General features: G+C 39.5%; 1 protein-coding gene across 1 annotated transcript in view; it reads right to left on the bottom strand.

Moving 5' to 3' along the window:
- TENM4 (teneurin transmembrane protein 4) overlaps nt 1–22,897 on the bottom strand; it is a 2,938,802-nt gene that overhangs the window by 989,021 nt on the left and 1,926,884 nt on the right. Inside the window, exon 8 of the mRNA XM_047690277.1 lies at nt 17,993–18,054. The gene's annotated coding sequence lies outside the window, so the exon portion shown is untranslated. The remainder of the gene's footprint in view (nt 1–17,992; nt 18,055–22,897) is intronic.

The following is a 22,897-nucleotide window of genomic DNA, read 5'->3' as shown; positions in this document are numbered from 1 at the left end:
TTGCTAAGAGAACAGATCTTAAATATTCTTGTCGCAAGAAAAAAAAATTTTAACTATGCGTGGTGATGGATGTTAACTAGAGTTGCTGTGGTGATCATTTAGCAACATAAACATACATTGAATCATTCGGTTGTACCTGGAACTAATATAATGTTGTATGCCAATTATATATATATATATATATATATATATATATATATAATTATTCATATATATATGAAAAGACGGCACAGAGAGGTTGAGTAACTAGCCTAGAAGCACAGAGCAAAGCAGCTGCAAAGCCAGAATTCAAAGCCAGGTCAGTTTCACTGTGAAGTCTATGCTACAGACCAGTAGTCAGAATTGCCCCTTTGGTATTTACCAAGAAGGAAAAACTGATACAAAACAGCATTGTTTTCTATCAAGCATTGATACATCAACAAACAAGCATTGAGAAATGTGTGTGCAGCTACCTCATCTAGTTTAAATCACATGCCTAAAGTTCCCTTCTAGGAAGTCATCTGTCCACCCGGCGATTTTATGGCACGCATGACAACTAGACATGACGGCACATTGCTGCATGGCGACTGTGTGCAGAGGACACAGGAAAGAGTCGGCTGTCAGCAAACAAGAAGGACGAGGGGTTACGCAGCCTGGTACACAGCCTACTGTCTCCGCCATTCTGAGCCAAGCAGCAAACGAAGCTGATGAGACATACCTTCTGGTGTCCGCCACTCTGGGGACCCCAAGAGAGACTGTGGCCACCTGACGGGGCTTCTGATTGCAATGAGGATTTAAAAGCATAAAACAACATCTGAAGTGTACTTGACCAGCATTAGCTGGTCTTCCACAGAGAGGCAGTTTTATGGGCTAGTCTATAGCATGTGCTTCCCACTGAAACTGAGCTGGGCTGGAATTACAGCTTTGCGGCTTCTTTGCTCTGTGATTCTGGGCTGATTATTCAACCTCTCTTTAGCTGAATTTGAAAATTTAATAAGACGAAAATTGTAAAACCCTTAATATGGCCATAAGAGGTATTCGGTAAATGGTGGAAATCGTGGTGGTAGCTGTTGTTGCTCTGTTTGGTTGTTTATGAGACAGCGTGCATGAGCGTGCATAAGCAGAATGAGGGGCAGAGGGAGGGGGAGAGAATCCCAAGCAGGCTCCATGCCCAGTATGCAGCCCAACACAGGGCTCGATCTCTCTACCCTGAGATCGTGACCTGAGCTGAAATCAAGAGTCAGACACTTTTGTGCCCCTGTTGTTACTTTTATAATTCTTATGTCTTTTGCACTAGCACCAGATAGGCCTTGGCTTTTTTTCCAGACTCCCATTCAGATTTGCCAGGTCCCATGCCAGCCTAGCAATAGTGGACACGCAGCTTCCTGGCTAGACCAGACAATGGCTCAGGATTAAAGTTTGTCCATTGTCATTGTGGCTGTCCATGCTCCTTCCCTCTGACTCAGTTCTCTTCCTCTTCTTCCTCCTCCTTTCGTTTTGTCTGGGCTTTTTTTCTCCCTGTTCCTGTGGGATTCCTGGTTTCTGTTGCAATGGTCTTTGTGTGGTTGCTTTTCCTGGCTTACCTACACCTTACCTCAACCTACTTTCATCCTTTCTCCCTCAACACAGAATATTCTTTATTGTGCCAAACACTGTAAACACAGAAGATAAAAAGCTCTTTCCTAGGGACCTGACAACATTACAGGGGGGTGGTGATCATGTATATTACAATAATACAGGATAGATTACATTAAATATCATCCTTAAGGTGTTTATTCATTCAGGAAATGGATTTTTTAAAATCCCCTTCTGATTACCAAGCACTGTGCTTAATGCAGATAAAATTATATGGAAATCTAAGAAGGGAGTAATGACTTCTGGCTAGCCATTGTCAGCAAAGAGAGCCATACTGCGGAGGCCAGGAGCATAATACCGGGGAGAAGAGAATATTTACCAGAGACAAACATTAGGCTGCTATAGGGAAGCCCCATTCTTTTTTTACTAGTCCTCTCTTGGCCAATTAAACAGGAATTCCTGCTGATTCTTCTACTCCTCAGGAAAGCATCTTCTTTCCACTCCTTTATCAGGTGTTACTTATGGACATAGGTATGGTGGGTCCCATCGCACGCACGCACGCGCACACGCACATCAGCTCCCCTCCCTCCTCTCAGCAGTCCTCCCATTGCCTCTGACCTCCTCTCTTCTTTTCCTTCTTCCTTTTCTCCCTGTTTAGCTCGGTTCATTCTAGCAGCTTTCTTCACCTCTGAGTAGCACTCAGCTCAAGATGCTTGTGGACCTCAAAGTGTTCAGCAGCGATATTTTATAGTGATATATTTTCAACAAACCAAACGTTCAAGGTGTGTGGTCATGTGCGTTATTGTTCATGTGTTTCACAGACCATTACAGAGCCACACTTTAGTCAGAACTTTGCCTAATTGTCATCTCCTCAGACAGACTTTCCTTCAAACAGCACACGTAATCTCTTTCTCTATTTAGTTTTCTTTCCTGCACTCATGACTTATAAAGTGATTTACTTCTTGTGCTTCTTGTCCGTGATACCCTAAGCTCCATCACCATAGCCACGGGCTTGGCCTTCTCTGCTAGACATCTGTTCAGGAAAACTTTCATGATTGAATGCATAAGTACAGGCACTCTAACTGTAGAAATGAGTAATATTTAATAACACGAAATTTCCCTTATGTTAAGTAAAATGGTAGATACAAAATGATGCTATACCATGATCTCAAGAGAGTCAAATACATGATAGAGACCAACTATGGGAGGGAAGGATTCATGTTCACTCTGCTTATCCCCAGGTGGTGGTATTTTCTTTAGATTGATCTATATTCATCTGAATTTCCCCAATAACTTCCAGTGAATGTGAATTAAAAAAAAAATTAGTCTCCCTTAACACATAGTGGATGTTGCTGGCTCTGTGAGGAATTGTGTAGCTGGGACAGACAGAGGGGATGTGAAAATGACAGAGGGATCAGTGTGGTGCTTGGGGAAATCATCCAGATGTGGGTGACTCACGGCCCTGACCGAGAGTTGACGATGCCTCTGATTGCCAATGGTCTGTTTAAAGTGAATATTTTGATGACAGAAGTGAAAATGAAGACGTAGCGTCAACAGGCTGGAGATTGTTTTAGGGGCGTTAGGGCTGAAACATGAAAGGAAATGAGGGCTTGGCAAAGCCCGTGTTTTTCGTGGTGCCAAACCCAAAATGACCTCAAACTGTTTCAAGATGTTGATGAAACCTCAAATAGAGGTTGTACACAGGCCATTCATTCAGTCTTAATGTTTGCAGCCCAAGGACAAGCCAAGCTAGAAGGGTGACTCCTCTGGCTGGGCTGACGGAGGGAGGCTCTGTGGAGAAGGGCATTTATCTGCCCTGTCAGCCTTTTCTCTCCTGCCACTGGGAATGTGTCCTACCCACAGACTCGGGCTCACTTCTTCTCTGCAACATCTGTATTCAGAAGAGCATTTCAAACTCAGCAAGTAGGGGTTTAAACAAGGGTTGCCCATTCATTCAACCAATGTTTATGGACTGCCTCCTATGTGCCAAGCACCTGACGGCATGGAATATAGGCACTCAGAACACAGACAAAAATTCTCGCTCTTCTGAAGCTTACTTGAGAGCAGCAGGCTTATCGTCTAGCCTGGAGCGCTTGCCAAACCCCAACCTCCTCTTACTGCTTTTCAAAAAAATGTTTGGATCAGTCTCATCTTTACAATTAGATGGCATCCTTGGTTTCCCAGTTAGCCCTAATTCCTGGAAGACTCTGCGAATATCCTTGGAAGACAACCTTGGCTATGACCCTGACTGACTCCCTGACTTGTTCTTAAGTGTTTATCTCCTGAGGAATCTAGAGACTTGCTGACCCTGGAACCCTTAAAGCCACAGCTAGGCTGTGACACAAACAGTTAACATGAACAGCCACTCTGCTGGTTCCTCATCCGACCACTACTGATGATGGGCCACAAACATGCCACGCTTTTCCTTCCATTGTCTCATTTAATAATTACAACATATGTAGGGTTTCTGTTTTCAGTATATCCCAGAAAATGCCTACCAGATGCTACTTTTCCACAGATAACAACTGTAAACTGTGGACTAGATATCAAACCAACCAACCAACCAAACAAACAAGCAAACAAGAGAGAAAATAATGACCTGCAGGCACTGGAAAGTGACAAACTAGCGGGCAGATTCTGGAAGGAAATTTTAAAAAATGAAAAAAGGAATTAGCATGGGGTGGGTTTTTCATTTTTACAGCTTTTAACATGAGGAAGGCCAAACTGGTGTTATGCAGAGTGGGCAAATGTGAGACAGGAACTCCACAATCCTCCCATCCTGAAGAACAACATACATTCATCCCCTTCATCCACACGGTGTTTGTTCCAAGACCCCCAACGGATGCTGAAGCCATATATAAATCCTATATATGCCATGTTTTTTCCTTATATACCTATGATAAGGTTTAATTTATTATTTATTTTTTTATTATTTATTATTATTTATAAATTTATTAATTAATTTATAAATCAGACAAAGTAAGAGATTAACAACAATAACTAATAATCCAATTGAACAATGAAAACAATATACGCTATAAAAATGTTATATGAATGTGGTCTTTCTCTCCTCAAAATGTCATATTGTGCTGTACTCATCTTTCCTGTGGTGATGTAAGGGGACAGAAGGCCCACGTAATGAGATGAGGTGAGCTGAATGACTCAGGCATTGGGATTAGTGATAGGCTACTACTGACCTTTCGACAATACATCAAAAGGAGGATCATCGGGGCACCTGGGTGGCTTAGTGGGGTAAGCCTCTGCCTTTGGCTCAGGTCATGATCTCAGGGTTCTGGGATGGAGCCCCGCATCGGGCTCTCTGCTCAGCGGTGAGCCTGCTTCCTCCTCTCTCTGCCTGCCTCTCTGCCTACTTGTGATCTCTCTCTCTGTCAAAAAAAAAAAAAAAAAAAAGGAGGATCATCTACTTCTAACTGTGGTTGACCATGGGTCACTGAAACTCTGGATAAGGGGGATACTATACCAGAGTTCAGGGTAACCACAGCTACTGAAAAGTGAGAAAGATACCTTGCAAAAGAGACAGAGACATATTCTGTTTATAAACTCTGTTCAAGTCTCTGGCTTACTCCTGCATGTGTGGGGCAAACTGAGAGCTTGTATCTGAGGCTTGAAGGATGCATGTCTACTGTCATTCTGAAAATTTGCAGTGTGAGACTAACCAAGTGTGATGGTTAGACTTGTGTGTCAGCTGGCTAATGTACAGTATGCAGCTACTTAAACAGACACTACTCTAAGTTTCACTATGAAGGCATTTTGTAGATACAGTTAACATCTACAACAGCTTGACATTAAGTAAAGGAGACTACTCTTGATAACATGGGTGGGTCTCATCTAACCAGTTGAAGGCCTTATGAACAAAAAGTGAGGTTTCCCGAAGAAAAAGGTATTCTGCTTCAGGATTGTACCTCAAATCCTCTCTGATTTTCCAGCCTCTAGCCTGTCCTACAGATTTCATGCTTGTTAGCCCCATAATTGTGTGACCCAATTTTTAAAAATGAATCTTCCATATCATAATAATATGTAATGGTTCTAGTTCTCTGGAAAACACTGACCCCAACACCATGTTAATTGCCTGCTAAAACAAAAATATCAACACTTAAGAGAACTGTAACCAAATCTAGAGGCTTTGCAACGGAATAACCACAAGGACCAGGATAAAATCCAAAATTACTGGATGTACCAGAACGAAGAAATTATAGGTCAGATGCTAGAGAAAAGACAACCAACTGAGAGTGACCCTAAGATAAGCCACATGCTGGAATTAGCAGATGAGGGTTTTAAAGCCAGTGTTTTAACTATGCTCAATGAAGTTAAGGAAAATATGCTTATGGTGAACAAAAAATATATATATTCATAAAGAAAGACACTATCAAAAAGATCCAAGTAGAAATTATTGAACAGAAAATTTTAATATGTGAAATAAAAGTTCACTGGATGGGCTTAATAGCAGAAGGGAGAAGACAGAGGAGAGTTTAGATATTATCCAAAATGAGAGCAGAGAGGAAAACAACAAGTATTGAGAAAAATGAAAGGGGAATCAAAGGGGCTATGGGGGGAATAATAAAAAAATTTCCTCTGGATATCCAGAAGGAGGCAAAAGAAGGAATAGGGCAGAAAAATTATTTACAGATATAAATGGCTGATGTGATGGCACAGTTTTTTGTGTCGACTTGACTGAGCTAAAAGACACCCAGATAACTAGTAAAACATTATTACTGGGTATGTCTGTGAGAGTCTTCCCAGAGGAGATTAGCATCTGAATTGGTTGAGGGGAAAAAAAGAAAGGTCCTTCATCAACCCAATCTTTCCAGGACTTGAACAGAACAAAAAGGTGGAGGAAGGGTAAATTTGTTCTCTCTGCTTGAGCCCGGACATCCATCTTCTCCTGCCCCCACACATCAGCACTCTTGGCTCTCAGGCCTTCAGACCCAGACTGGGATTTAAACTGCCAGCCCCTGATTTCCAGGACTGTGGATGCACACTGAATTATACCACCAGCTTTTCTGGTTCTCCAGCTTACAGACAGATGGCATTATGTACGATTCTTAGGCTCCATAATCACATGAGCCAATTCCTCTAATAAATCTTTTCCTGTATCTTTGAAGAACCTTGGCTGAAACTACTGAAATTTTCCAAACTTTGGGAAAGACATAAATTTACAGATTCAAGAAAGCAGAGAACTCTAAGTGGGATAGATATAAAGAAAATCCTATCTAGGAAAATCATAGTCAAACTGCAGAAAACCAAAGATGAAGAGAGATCTATAAAGCATCCGGAGGAAAATGACACATTACAAAAAGGACAATAACAATACATAATCTTAGTGATTATTCATCAGTAACTATGGAGTTCAGAAAGTGGTGCAAATATCTTTGAGGTGCTAAAAGAAAAACAACCTAGAGTAAGAATATCCATTGTTATTTTCTATCCAAAGTAAAGCTTAAATAATGATATTTTTAAAAAACTAAGAGAATTTGTTGTCAAAAGATCTGTACTATATGAAATAGTAAAGGAAGTGCTTCAGGCTAAAGGGAAATTATACCTCATGGAAACCTGAGTTTGGGGAGAGAATAAAAAAGTATTAGAAATTGTAAATATCTGTGTACATATAACAGACTATTTTTCTCATATTATTTAAAATATATAGGACCGTTTAAAGCAAAAATTATAACTCTGTCTTAGGGGGCTTATAATGTATGTAATTGTAATAATATGGTAATAACTATAAACACAAAAGTAGGTGAGAATGATAATTGACCTATGGGATTCCAAAGTTTCTACATTTATGACAAGTATTGCAAGATTAACTCTAAGTGGAAAAAAAAGTTAACAATATATATTGTATCACTGAAATGGTCACTTGAAAAAATTCAGAGATATAATTAAAAAGCCAAGATGTAAGATAAAATTGAATTATAAACTATTGTTTTAAAAAAAATCCCAAAGCAGGTAGGAAAGAAAGAAAGGAAGAAAGAGAAAGGAAGGAAGGAGGGAGGGGGAGAGGGAGGGAGGGAGGGAGAGAGGAAAGAAATCCACCTGGGTGGCTCAGTTGGTTGAGCAGCTGTCTTTGGCTCAAGTCATGATCTCTGGGTCCTCAGATTGAGCCCCATTATCAGGCTACGCCTCCGCGGGGAGTCCACTTCTTCCTCTCCCTGCCCCTCCCCCCTAATGTATGCTCTCCCTCTCACACTCTCTCAAATAAATACATACATAAATAAAATCTTTTTAAAAAGGAAAGCAAAAACAGAGAGGACAAACAGAAAACAGTAAACTTGTAGACTTAAAACTTAAAAAGTAGACTTTAACTATACCAATAATTATAATAAATGTGAAGTGAGTAAACACTCCAGGTAAAAGTCACAAATTGGAAGAATGGATTTAAAAAGACAAGAACCAACTATACATGCTCTCTAAAAGAAATGCATTTTAAATATAAAGACACAGACTGGTTGAGAGTAAATGGATGGAAAAAGATAAATCATGCAAACAGTGAAGAGAAAGGCTGGACTGGCTGATTTAATATCAAACAAATAGCACCCATCACCAGTTAGCAATTTATTGCTTAGCCCTTGCAAATCCGTCCTCCGTGGCCTGCTTTGTGGTACTGGAGGTGCACCCTGTAAATATTTCGCCTTTGCTGCCTCCGGTAAGTTTTGTCAGTAGAGGGCGCTGCAGGGTCACTGCAGGAAAAATGGGCTTCCTTTCCGGGCTGGTGTGCTTTTTCTCCTTCCTTTCTCCTGGGGCACGTGGTGGCCAAGATGGCGTGTGCAGGACACGGAGTGGTGCTCACCCTCCAATGAGTTTCAGTGGCACCCTTGTGGGTGGCTTCTTGGCAAGCTTACACCAGCACCCCAGCTAGCATTCTGGTGAATCACGCAGGTGCCTTACAGGCATCGTCCCAGTGGAGTTTCGGAAGCAGACTAGTGGGTGTCTCAGTAGGTGGTTTTCCACTGAGCCTCAGTGATACCTCAGTACGTGATTCCTGGTCAATTTCATCAGTGCCATTGTGTGTGCTCTTCACGGCATGCCAGCTCTGGTCTGTGGCACTTGAGTGAACTTCCTTGTCATTCAGCATGACAAATTCACACACTTTCTAACAAAGTCTGAATCTTACGCTCTTCAAAATACGTTCCTTCCTTGGGTACTAGCCCTCAGTCCCAGAGGTAGTGGCTGCCCCTATACATGCTATTCTTGTGTTCTTTAGAGGCCTCTTGCCCCTTAGTGATTAATTCCCTGATGCTAATTAACAATCCTTTATACATAGCTTTGGCCTGCTTGAATTCTGTGAGATTTCTAGACGCTAACTGATACAGACTTCAAGACAAGGCACTTTAGGGGCACCTGGGTGGCTCAGTGGGTTAAAGCCTCTGCCTTCGGCTCGGGTCATGGTCTCAGTGTCCTGGGATCGAGCCCCACATCGGGCTCTCTGCTCTGCAGGGAGCCTGCTTCCACCTCTCTCTCTATCTGTCTGCCTCTCTGCCTACTTGTGATCTCTGTCAAATAAATAAATAAAATCTTTGAAAAAAAAAAAAAAGACAAGGCACTTTATCAGGGAAAAGGAAAGACCCTTTATAATGATAAAAGGACACTCCCAAAGAAGATATTTAAAATTGACATAATAAAAAAGGAGAAATAGGTAATTCTAGTCATAGCTGGAGACTTTATCACCCTTCCTTTAGCAACAAGGAAAAATAAAGAAAATAAAGACATAAATGTTCTGAACAACATTATCAACTACCTTGACCTAATTGATATTTATAGAACACTAACTTCTACAACTAAAAAATACTCGTTCTTTTCAAGTGCATGTGCTCACAAGACAGACCATGTGTTGGACCATAGATTACCAAATAAATAATACTTGAAAAGGATTGATAACTCATAGAGCGTGTTCTCTGACCCCAATGAAATTACCTTGAAGTCAGTAACAAAATGTGTTTGAGGAATATCTCAAACACCTGGTAATTAATCAGTAGACTTCTAAATAATACATGGATCAAAGAAGAAATCATGAGGGAAATTAGAAAATACTTTGACCTGAATGCTAATAAAAATACAACACATCAAAAATTTGGGGAAGGAACTAAATCAGTGTTTATAGGGAACTGTTGATTTAAAAGCTTGCACTAAAAATGAAGAAAGTTTAAAAAAGGAAACCTCTGGTTTCAGCTTAAGATGCTGTAAAAGAATAGCAAAGTAAATGCAAACTAAGTCAAAAAAGAGAGAAAAAAGTAAAAGTATAGAAATGAAGAAAATAGCTAGTAAGCAATAAAGAAAATTAAATAAGTCAATTTTTAAAAAAAGCCTAGGAAACTTAATAAAACTCTAGCTAGACTGATCAAGGAAAATGGAGCACAAATGACCAATATCAGGCATAAATGAGGGATAATCACTACAGATCCTACAGACATAGAAAGGATATGAAAAGAATATAATGGATAACATTGTGCCACAAATAAAACAACTTAAGAATTAGATAAATTTCTTGAAAACTACAACTTAGCCAAACTTACTCAAGGAAAAAAATCTGAATAATGTTATGTCTAATAATAAATTGAACTCATTATCAAATTCTCTTCAAAAAACAAAGAAAGAAAATAACTGTGGGCCTAAAAAGCTTTACTGATGAATCCTTTCAGATATCAGATAAAAGAAATAATATCCTATCAGACATTAAAGGAAAATTAAACCAGTTCTACATAAATTATTTCAGAAAATACAGAAGGAAAAACTTTCAGACTTGTTTTATGAAGCCAGAACAACCAGGATACCAAAACTTGAAAGAACATTAAAAAATTAGACTAGATCTTTTAGGAACACAAATGCAAAACTACTTAACAAAAGACTAGCAAATTGAATTAGCAATAGAAAAATGAATAAAATATCATGACCAAGGGGTTTTTTAATTCCCCACCATACAAAGGGGTTTTAACATTTAAAAATCAATTAATGTTATTTGCCATTTCAACACAATATATGAAAAAACCATATGACTACTTTAATAGTAACCGAAAAGAAATTATAAATTTTAAAATCCATTCATGGTAAAAAAAAAAAAACTCTCAGAAAACTAGGAATGATGGGAAGTTCCATAACCCTTCCAGAAATCATTCGGCAAACATCCTACCTGTAGAGAAATATTGGCAAGAAGCAAATACACACACACACACACACACACACACACACACACACATACAGAACTGTTTCTATTTGCAGATAATCATTTACCTAGAAAAAAGAATAAACCCCACTAGAATACATATATTAGATCTAATAAATGTATTTAGTGAGATAGTAGGCATAATGTCAATATGCATAAATCACTTGTAGTTTTACATTCCAGCAGCTAATATGTAAATGATCTCATTTATAATAGTGTTTATAAAACATAAAATATTTTGAAATAAATTTAGCAAAATATGTGTAAAACTTCTACACTGAAAACTACAAAACATTACTGAGAGAAATTAAAGTAGATCTAAATAAATACTCTCAGTGTCTTAAGAAATCAACTCATCTTGATCTATCGATGCAACATAATCCCAGTCAAAATTCCAGGAAGAATTTTTTTGGTGGACATTCACAATCTGATTCTAAAATTTTTGGAGATGCAAGGATCTTCATGGCAATCTTGAAAGAACCAGGTTGGAGGGCTAACATTACCTGATTTCAAGACTTACTCTAAACCTACAGTATTCAAGACAATGTGGTCTTGACATAAAGATCAATAAATAGATTGATGGAACAGAACAGAGAGATGGAAGTACTTCCATTTACAGAGTCATTTTACTTTTCAACAAAGGAGTCAAATTCACCCAATAGGGAAAGGACTTTTTCTTTACTGTGGTAAAATAACATTTATTAGATGTCATTTTTAACTGACATTTCGGTGGCCCTAAGTACATCTATACTGTTGTGCAACCCTCACCACCGTCCATCTGCACAACTCTTCCCATCCTGCAAAAACTGCAACTCACCCGGTACCCTTTAAACAATAACTCCTCCTTTCTCCACAGTCCCTGGCAAGCACCATCCTTTCTTCTAGCTCTATGAATTTGATTCCTCTAAGTATGTAATGTGAGTGGAATCAGTGTGTGTGTGTGTGTGTGTGTGTGAGAGAGAGAGAGAGAGAGAGAGAGAGAGAGAGAGACACTGGCTTATTTCACTCTCATGCCCTCAAGGTTCACCTATATTGTAACATGTGCCAGTATTCTCTTCCTTTTTAAGGCTGAATAATACTTCATTACACACACACAGAAACACCCCACATTTGGCTTATCCATTCATCCACTGATGGCTACCTGAATTGCTTCCATATTTGAGCTATTGTGAACAATGCTGCTATGGACATGGGTGTACAAATCTACCTCTGAGATTCCGTTTTTAGCCCTTTGGAGCATATACCGAGGAGTACAAATGCTGAATTATATGCAATTCTGTTTTTCGTGCTTGGGGTGCAGTCATCCCATCTCGCACAGCAGCTGCCCTCTTTTGCATTCCCACCGGCAGTGCACAGGGTTCCAATTCTTCCACATTCTCACCAGCACTTGCTGAAAACATTTACTTGTTAGTAGCCAGAAAGGATTTGTTTTAGTTGTCCCCCTGGCTAAGACATACTGCAGTAGAGTAGCAAAGGTTACATGGCTGGATTATAAAGGGGGAAAGGTGCAGGAGGACTCCGGAGGAATCCACAAGTCCACATTCTCACCCGACCCATGAGGGAGCACATACGGCATGCTCTTCCCCCAGCAACAAAAAGGCAGCAAACGTGTGCAATGTTTTTGCCCAGGGAAGTCCATTAGAGACTCCATGCTGAAAATTTTTACTGGGGGCTGGGCCCACAGATTCTAGAAAGAAACCAGTGTAAACAAAGGCACAGGGATAGCTAGGTTCCTACAGAAAAACAAGAAACCCATGGTGACCCTCCAACCCTACCTCCCACAATACACACAATGGACTCAGATGAATCATTTAAGTCCCTCTGAGCAACGCTGTGCATGTCCACTCAGGAGCCTGAGGCTCAGAGCAGTGAAGTCACACGGCAATGCTGATAAGGGAATGGTTAAGTCACACTTGGAGGCCAGATGAGTCCACATTCTACACCTGTGCTGTTTATCGATCTTGGAGTTCCATCTTGAGTTCCACCTAATCATCTTTTTCATCACTGGACCCCCAGGGCCCAGCAGCAGCTGGTACCCAGTAGACACCCTGTAAACATCTGTCAAAGAGATGATCGCATGACATCTAGAACCCCCTGCTGCTTCTCGGAGCCCATCCCTTACCACAACATACAGCACATGCTCAGCAGCCAACATGCTTCCCTGGCCTCCGCCTCTGTAAGGAGCTCGATTTGCAAGCCTCATGCTTATAGACTGTAGCCAAGTCATGAGAGAGAGAGAGAAAGAGAGGAAAAAAAGACCAGTAAAACCCTGCACACAGAAATAAAAGTAATTTTTACCTCCAGACCTAGTGACAAATGAATTTAAAATCAAATAAATATATTTTAGTTCAGGGGCGCCTGGGTGGCTCAGTCAGTAAGCATCTGCCTTCAGCCCAGGTCATATTTCCAGGGCCTGGGATGGGGCTTGGTGTCAGGCTTCCTGTTCAGTGGGGAGCGTGCTTCTCCCTCTCCCTCTGCTGCTCCCCCTGCTTGTGCTTTCTCTCTCTCTCACACATACATAAATAAAATCTTTAAAAATATTTTAGTTCAAAACCAACATAATTTTTCTTTGATTCCATTTAGAAACAGTTTAAAATATTCTATTTGCTTATCTTTAAAATTTAGAAGGGTTATCAAATGCTACATAAGATGCATTCCAATTAGAGGAGAGGGAGGGCCTGAAGGAGGAAGGGACTAGAAGAAGAAATAGAGAAAAAAAAAAATGTGGCAGGGAGAGAGAAAGGCCAGTGGAGAAGGAGCGAGGGTGTCATTAAACAATGCACAGAACACGGCTCAGTTTTCAGGTATGTGGATGGCCAGGAGTGTGTCCTGGTGAGTTCTGCCTCCCTTGTGGGTTGTGATCCCCGATGCTCCTGGGGATGATCTGAATTCCCAGGAATAGGATTGTTCTGCCTTTAAAAATGCAGCCACACTCTCGAGAAAAGCCTTTGCCTATTTGTGTAGTGGAGCAACTGACATCTCTCAAAATAACATTGCCAAGCACTATAGGAAACCCCAAAGGAAAATAACAAAGGAACTAAGGGCACCAGAGCCCCTGTGATGTTCATACAACACAGATTTTCTGAGTCTGCAAGAACTCAGCATGGGACCCCCAGGAGCAGTGCATACCCAGGGGCTCCCATCTGACTTCTCGCTATCTCGGGGCCAGGTCTGCCTCTGTATTGCCACCACACCTTATTTCTTGCCACCTAGACCATTTGCAAGTGTCCTTGTCACCTTCCCAACTGATGCCTCCAAAACCCTTTTTGTAGTTTCCCTGGGGAACTTATACCCAGTCTCCTTTTCTCTTCCTGTCATGAGGAAAATGACACTTTCAGGGTCCTCAGCCGCCTGGGTTGATGGACAGAAGGACAGGAGAGGCAGCTGTTCAGCTGGAAGCATTTTATGATTTGATTGGGGCTCCTTATCCATTTGTAGAATTTGTCCCTCAAACCTGGATCTTCTGAGAACTAAACGGAGTCCTCCTAACAATTACACAGGGACAACCGGCATACATAGATTATTCTGGGCTGGATATGTGGTCTCCTTCGGTAGAGACTCACAGAAAATAAATACTCCAACCCCAAAATGTTGTCTTAACAGTTTGTAAGGAAAATTATCCCACAAACAGTAACAAGTTTACTTGTTGGATGGGAAAGAGGAGGCAGGATGAGAACAGAAGAGGAAACACTGTAGGTATTCATCTTTACCAGTGCTAGAGTGATTGCTCATAGCTTAAGTCTCTTTTGTTTATACAGGAGATACTTGTCCTTTGAAATGTTAATTGCTCTGTTTCCTTAATTCTAAGAGGAATATTGGCTGAAATCTGAATGTGTATTACAAGGGATGCCAGAAAGAACTCTCTAGCTCCTAGGAAGAGGACTAATTTGTGACACAGTTATCTTTGCCTTTATGTGTATGAACTTGGCAGTGCGTAGAAGGTAAGAGCTACTCAAATGGATGTCTTGGATGAGATATTTGCATTAGTAGCACTACATTGGAATTTTACACCGAATTTAGATATCTACTAATTGCTCAAAATGTGCCCAGAGAGGTTGTACTACAGTGTCACCAGCTAGTGAAAAGTTAGGACAGGCAGACAATGATCTGCACATCCCAGGCAGTGCAATTAAAGTCAGTGGATATCACCAAGTACCTCCTAGCAAGTCACAGAATTTTCGCATTTAAGAGAGGTGGATGCTAACAAGTCATGCTTCAAGAAGATCTGCCACTTAGGTGTCTGTGGTCTATCTAGCAGAAGCTAAGGCTGACTTTTAAAATGAAATATCAAGAGATCATTAGATCAATTAAGCAAAAAAGAAAACTATGTCCTTAACCACATCGCTAATGTAGAATCCAACTGCGGTCTCCTTCCATTTGCTTTGGAATCATGCCATCCTTTGCAAAGGTGTTAAAGAGGATGAAAACTCAGCTCATCCCACAATGCAATGTGTAACTGCTGACGGCCAAAAGATTCCAAAGAATCCCAAGGGTTAAGATGATTTAGACTCAAGGTTTGACAGTGACACTTCAAATAAGCGGTTAGTATAAGAGTAAGTAAATTAATGTTGTACATTAGGTTTCTTAAGTGTATTTGAACATAAATAAATGTACACTAAAGAGGTAGTGTACCAGTAACTATATCCATAACTGCCCCCCAAACACTGTCATTGAATCATAATTGAGAATGTCTTAAAGTTAAGGAAATACACTTTTCACTTCCACAGCTACCTTAATCCGGGCCAGTGGAGGTTCTGCCATCAATTAGTTAACTCAGGTTGCCCACCCTGGTGGGAATCATTCAAGACAACAAGAGTAGTAATTAGGACCATATCATTTCCAGAACCAAGAAAAATCTTGGTTTAGAGAACCAAGGACCGGGTTTAGCTCTGAGATGAAAGATTTGTATTCCTGATATTGGTATTCATCTAAAGGAGAGATACCAGTGGCTGAAGAGGTCTAAACCAAGAAAAGTATATTTGATAGCAACACCACTGCAGAATAGGATACAATAACTCAATTTTGACAGCATTCATGTCATATTGATATAACAGTTTTAAACATTAGCCCAATGTGAATTATTGAGTGGCTATTGGAATATTTAACAGTAAAGGTAAATGCCAGAAGAGAATATATTTATTTGTCTTTAATCCTGAGTAAAGCTTAGCCTCAAAGTGAAGCAAAGCATTCCATGACTGTGCTTCTTGGATTATTTTTTTCCAATTTTAAAAGTCTTAATTGGAAAATTTGGAACCCACCAGACCACTCAAAAACTTTAGGGAAATGGCCAAAACACATCATCTAAAGGGGTAATCATTCTTGTGGTACTAACACTACTATTCTTCCATTCTGTAGAATATCTACAGAAACATTTTTGTTGAGATTGTGAACAAGTCATTCTATCCAACATGCCATGAAGGTAAAAACTGATTTCGAATGAAGTTAACATACTATTTCCTGTTATATGAATAGTTGTACTGAAACATTTGATACTCTGTCCTATATTAATGTTAGCAAACTAAATTAAACAGTATTGTAGAGATATAAATAATTTCTACAGGTGTGCTGAGAGACACACCAGAAATGTTCCTTGCAACTTATTTCAGATGGCATTTTGGGATTTTAAGACAGGGGTAATATGTTTTTCAAATGTAATTGAAATTCTGATTTTGCTTTTTATGATGTTAAAAAAAATGGAAAGATTTGAGTATAACAATATTTTCAACAACGTGTCAACAATCCAGAAGTGATTACGTTGTACTTGAAGGGAAAAATGAAATGGAATTGGCCTAGAACCAAAAGTAAAAATATTAAGGCTTTTGTGAGCTGTGGTGATGGGAATGTGGGAAGGGATGGAGGAATATGGAAACAGGTGGATGGAAGGCACGTACTAACTTTATATTCTGTACCCCAAATCAAAATGCATTGTCCAAGACTCCAGATATGTCAATGAAAGAAAGGATAAAATAATGGCTGCCCCAGAAAATTCAAAAATGATTGCTCCAGGAGTGTATAAAGAGGTACTGAAACACTGACAAAGGTGCTAATCTAGGGAAAAGAACTACAAAAAGAAACCAATTATTAGAAACTGAATTATATTTTTTGAACATATTTCTGTTTTCTCCAAATTATTACTAGTCATACAGCCAAATGTGAGGATATAAAAAAATGTGTTACATTAACTGCCTTCTGAGTACATTCATTATTCTCAATCTGCATTTCCACATCAAGAAATATTTTACGCTAAAAGCAAGGAAAAACTTAGTCTCTAGAACGAACTCTTTTCTTTATAGAACTAAAAGACAAGCTTCATATCACCCACCTCTAAGTACTGTGCCTCCCAATAAACAAACTTCAACCAACCTTCTGCAAACAACAACAACAAAACAGAACAAAAAAGCCAGAACCACATCCCAGTCAATCATTCAAAAACTATGAAACAGTGTAGCTAAGCAAGGTTTCTCAAAACAAACAAACAAAAAAAAACAGAGAGTAAATATTTAAAGCTTTGTGGGCTATATTGTCTCTATCACATTACTCAATTTGGCCATTGCAGTGCGAAAGCAGTAAAAAATAAATAAATATATACATATATACATTAAAAAAAAACTATAAAATGCTCTGAAAAGAGACCACAACAGATATCATGTCTGGAAATATATTCCCTTCTTCCATGAGAATGCAACTTATAGAAATGTCTGAAATCTTTTCAGGAAGTCTTGAAATATCTCATTTTAATGTCTACCCTTTGAGTTTTGTCTAATCTGGGGCAAAGTATCTCATCATCAACATTTCAACAATATTTCAAACAAAAGCAGGCATGGATGCAAAGCTTCATTATTGAGCATTAGGCTTACTTCTAATGTGAATAAATGATCACATTTTGAAGAAGACAAAAAAGAAGTACTTATTAATTTTTCAGATATATTCATCACTTGTAGCAGGATTCCTTTGAACGTAAAAATAATCTCCAGAGGATTTAAATTTGATATATGCATCACAAACATTTGCATTATACACAACTGATCAGCAATTCAATGCTGGCCTAAAGGGAGTTTACCTCTAAAGGGGTATGAATACCTACACACCCAGGGGTGTACCTCGCTACAAGCATGGGCAGAACTCGGAAGGCTTCAGCAGAAGGTCTGAGAATCATGAATACAAAACGGCCCCAGAATAAAAGTACTATTCAAGTCAAGCTTTACCATAATTTGGCTCATGACCAAAGACTATAACAAGATAAAGAACCATATAACTCACCAGCATAACCGGTTCTTCAGGGAGAAGGACTGTGGAAAATCCAAGCTCTCTCAATGACAGATCTGTAAAGACAAAGAGGAAACAAGTATTGTCACTCTTGTGGAAGTGGAGACATTTGGAACAGAGGACCATATTCTGATAGAAGTGGATTGCAAGGCAGGCTCGGGTGTGTGGTGGGAAGAAAAGGGAGAACGTATAGTAGAAGTACCTTGCTTCTGCTTCTTCAGCTACAACCCCTATGCCTGTGGTACCACTGTCCCTTCTGGCCCACGTATTGAGGTCACTTCCGGTCCCTGGCCAGAAGTAACTAGCAAAGTTTTAAGGAAAACCCTCTAATGTACCATTAGATGCATTTTTGCTGGTCTTTCTAAAATACACATCTTGTCGAGTTATTCTCTGCTTAAAATAGCTTCCCACTTTCAGGGTCAAGGCAAAACTCCTTATCAGGATTTACAGGGTTCTTCAAGTACAGAGTTCTGGCTCTGTGCCTTCCCAACTTGCTGTCTTCTGCCTGGCCTTCCTAACTCATTTGCATCCCTGGAAAGTCACTCACTCGCCCTCATCCATAGGGTTCCCCTCTGGCTGGAAAGACATGCCTTCCCAGTTACTGTAAGACCTCTTACCAGTCTAACCCCATTCATGCTCAGGACTCATTCAGTCATCATCTTCTCTGAAAAGCCCCTCCTGACCACCACACCTGACTCAGGCACATGAGCACCACGTTCTAACAGCACTGTATTTCTAATTCTACCTGAGCATTAACAGTTTGGGTTGTGAAATTTTACCAAAGAACCTGGTCTTTAGAGTCTTGTCTTGTATTGTATTATATATCTTATTTTTTACTATACTATCAGTACCTAGTAGACTTGCTGACACATAATAAATGCTTAGTAAGTGTCTGATGAATAGCTCTACAGACTGAATGATTTAGAATATGATAGAACAAGTCATATTAGAATACAATAGACTAATTTACTCAATCAAGCATTTATATACCAGGCACTGAGCTAAATTCATTGTAAATATTTGCTTTCCTTTCTTCTAGCCTAGATTTTGTCTTCAGAAGGTGCAAGTGACTTGTCTTAATTTTCTAAATCTATTCTGTTCTCAAGACCATTTATTATTCAGCCTTCTAACTTGGGTTCCTGGTGTCTAATTATAAAAAATTGGTGTTTGCCTGATGAGACCTGTCTAGGTGAACTTTCTTGACCTAGTCTCTTAACTCATGTGACTACAGGAGTCTGCCAAAACTCTTACTGGTTTTGAATGAGGCTTTCAGCTCTTTTTGTCACAATAAGAGATTTGAAGCTATAAAGGCCAATAAGCTATTTGGTTTAGTTAAGCCATTTGGTTTGGTTTAAGATGCTGGCAAACTACAGCCCACAGGCTAAATCTGGCCTTGTTTTGATAAAGTTCTATTGGCACACAGCCATAGCCATTTTGTTTACACAGTGTCTATGGCTGCTTTGGTGTTGCAACAGCAGAGTTGAGTGGTTGGAACAGAGATTGTATGACCAGAAAAGCCTGAAATATTTACTATCTGGCCATTTATATTAAAAGTTTATCAACTCCCGATTTAGATCATCTTCTTGTCTAGGGATGGCACTTCCCTTTATGACATTCCTGACAGGTGGTTTTTCAGTCTCTTCACTGAAGAATTTTTAACTCTTGAAAAAGCTCATTAAGTTATTTGCTGGAAGATCAAACACAGAAAGATCTCTCTTGTGTTAAATTAGATCTGTATGCTACTAAGGCATGGAACATGACAAGAAGGAAAATCCACAGTGTTAATCTTCTTTGGTCACTTGTATATTTGAATTATAGACTTTTTTTTCCTACTTATTACTTTTCCAGATTTTTTTTTTACATCTTTAATGAGTGCACTGCTTCTATAAGTTAAAAATGATAAACACTTACCTATCTGTGCTATCTGTCTACTCATATGAGTTCAGTATGGAGGTGATAGAAACTTTCCCATGAATATCTCTGTAAAGGGAGATCCTCAATTAAATGCAAGGGTGAAAAGAAAATGTGGTAGCCCAAATACAAACATTAGGGGAAGCAGATAACTTCTGAAATTGTTGGTGCCCTTAGTAGGTCTAGAATAAGAAAGTATTGAGGTTTAAAAGGACATTGAGGGGGCGCCTGGGTGGCTCAGTGGGTTAAGCCGCTGCCTTCGGCTCAGGTCATGATCCCAGAGTCCTGGGATCGAGCCCCACATCGGGCTCTCTGCTCAGCAGGGAGCCTGCTTCCTCCTCTCTCTCTGCCTGCCTCTCTGCCTGCTTGTGATCATTCTGTCAAATAAATAAATAAAATCTTTAAAATAATAAAAAAAAATAAAAATAAAAAAAAGGACATTGAGAATTACCCTATGAAAATAAAGTCATGTGATACTCTTCTCATCGGACTTTCTGCCTTAATCTACTTTTCCCAATCTTGAGACCACCAAGCCTCCAGACTGGAAGGTCTTTGAGCTTCCTGGTACAGGCCTTCAGATTTTCCACATTCCCATCTCTGCAGGATCATATTGCACATGTCCAAAGGTAGATCATTTATGTTCTTCAGAGGCAGCATATCTCATTCTTAGATTATACAAAATTCTTTATCTCTCACGTTGAGATTGATCTTCTGGAACCTTCTCTTCATTGATCCTAATTCTCTCCCATGTGATCCTACAAACCATTCTACTCTCTTTTCTTCACAGCAGCTCTACAGAAGTTTAAATCCCTCAGTTTCCTCCTCTTTCGAGAGAACATCCCCAGTTTTTCTCATGTGACACTATTTCTGGTTTCCTCACTGGCCTTTGTGCCTTCTTTGAATATACTCCAGTTAGTTCCCATTTCAGGTGCAGTTTGCCCCGAGTCAGAGTGACACTATCACCTTCCCATTTTGATCTAAATCACTTTACCGTATTATCTATGGGGAAGACCACAAATTTATGTGATTGTTTTTTATATTGGATATGTAGTTTCTTTGTCTGTTTCTCCTATTATAAACAGTGGCACCTCAAGATCACCTCCCCCCACCCCCATGTCTTTCTCATACTTAGTACTATTTTAAAGATTTGCTTCCTGGAAATTATTTCTTGTCAATAAATACTTTCTGATTGGAAAAAACCTAAGATAATATGGTATAAGCAAATTTTAAACATCATTGAACTCAATCTCCCGTTTTGAAACAAATGCACTTGACTGAGAACAAATAGCAACTTAAAGGGTGAACTCATGCACCAAACTTCAAACTAAAGAATGTTTTTATTACCTCCCTCTTCCAGTCCCTCTCCCTCCCAAAACCACTCTCTCTATCCATTTAACAAGGCACGTGAAGTCCAGGTGAGTAGACTGTATACCTTACAAACAGATACGGTGATTTAAAAATAATAAAAAATCAAACAAATCAAGAAGTTACACAAAATGAAATCCACTCAAAAGGATATATTTTGGAAGTATTTCATTCTCAATAATCTAGATTGCTATAGAAAACAATCAGAAGGATATGAATGTTTAGAATATGAAGGTTTCTATATAGAGAATATTGTTGAATTATTTATAGCTCATGGAATTGCTCATCTTTTTCAAGTTTTCCTATATGAGAAAGTTTCTTCCATTACAAACATGTATATATAAACATAGCTTCTTGGATTATATACAGGATTTACCTCAAAAGCCTTAATAAGACTTCCAAGCACTAGTGCCACTTTTAAAATCCTAGATACTGAAAATGCTGATCCAGTGCTCACTTGGAGCAAGACAATTTCTATGTGCCACTCAGACAGAGAATATACTCCAGTGCTATCTCTGATAATGTTAACTTTTCCTCATCTTTTCTCTTAAAGATTTTATTTATTTATTTGAGACAGAGAGATAGAGAGAGAGAACACAAGCAGGGGGAGCAGAGAGGCAGAGGGAGAAGCAGGCTCTCTACTGAGCAGGGAAACCGATGCAAGGCTCAATCCCAGGACCCCAGGATCATGACCTGAGCCAAAGGCAGACACATAACTGACTGAGAGCCACGCAGGCGCCCCTCCTCATCTTTTTTCTTCATTTCTTACTCTCACTTTTTACCAGGGAGGGAGTATAATGAACGACACTTTTCCCTCGAGTTTTATGCATCCTTTAATTAGTAGATCTCCCATTTCCACTGACTGCAGGCATCACGTTGGACGTTAAGAACACAGCTATAAACGGACAGATGTGGTCCCTGCCCTCATGATTTTCACCATGCCAAGTCCCCTTCATAGTTGCTGCAAATAATCATTATGATCTTTAAATCTCTGATTCTGGCTTTACTCTCCTCATTGTCAGAAGACTGCTGAGAAAACTGATCTGAGGCAAAAGTAGAAGAATTATTTCAGAATCTTGTCAGTTTATAATTATCTCTATTTAAGCCCCTTACCTCCTTCCATAGAGTAGAGCAGGTACTTTGAATAAAGATACTACCTTCCTGGCCACAGTTGCTTGGACCAAGCACTGCTTGGTCCTCAGAGATCTTTCCCTAACAGTTTGGAAGTTGGATCAAGAAAATTAGGGTTTTGGTGTTTTGTTTTTTTTTCCAGGTGTGTGAATCACAATATGTACATTTGGGATCTGAAAATAGACCCTGGGGAGCTTTTTTCTTATGGCCCAAAGACCAAAGAAAGCCAGTCTTCAGAGGAAAAAGAATAAAGTGACCATTGAGAGAGGGACAGAAATGAGAGATGGAGAGAGTCCAGATATCATTCTCAGCTTCATTTGTATTCTTGACCTTGTTTTTTAGGAGACAACATTTTTCTCCTGTAATAAGTCCCACTTTTTTGCTTAAGCTACTTTAGGCTGGTTTCTATAACTTAAAATCAAGTGGCCTAACTAATACGCTGGGGGTGGGATGGTAGGGAAGGTGCCACTTCAACAAATCCAAGTATAATGG

Source organism: Lutra lutra, chromosome 10 (genome assembly GCF_902655055.1).
Source record: "Lutra lutra chromosome 10, mLutLut1.2, whole genome shotgun sequence".
NCBI lineage: Eukaryota > Metazoa > Chordata > Mammalia > Carnivora > Mustelidae > Lutra > Lutra lutra.
Note: the sequence above shows the minus strand (reverse complement) of the source record. Positions and strands in the feature narration are given on the sequence as shown.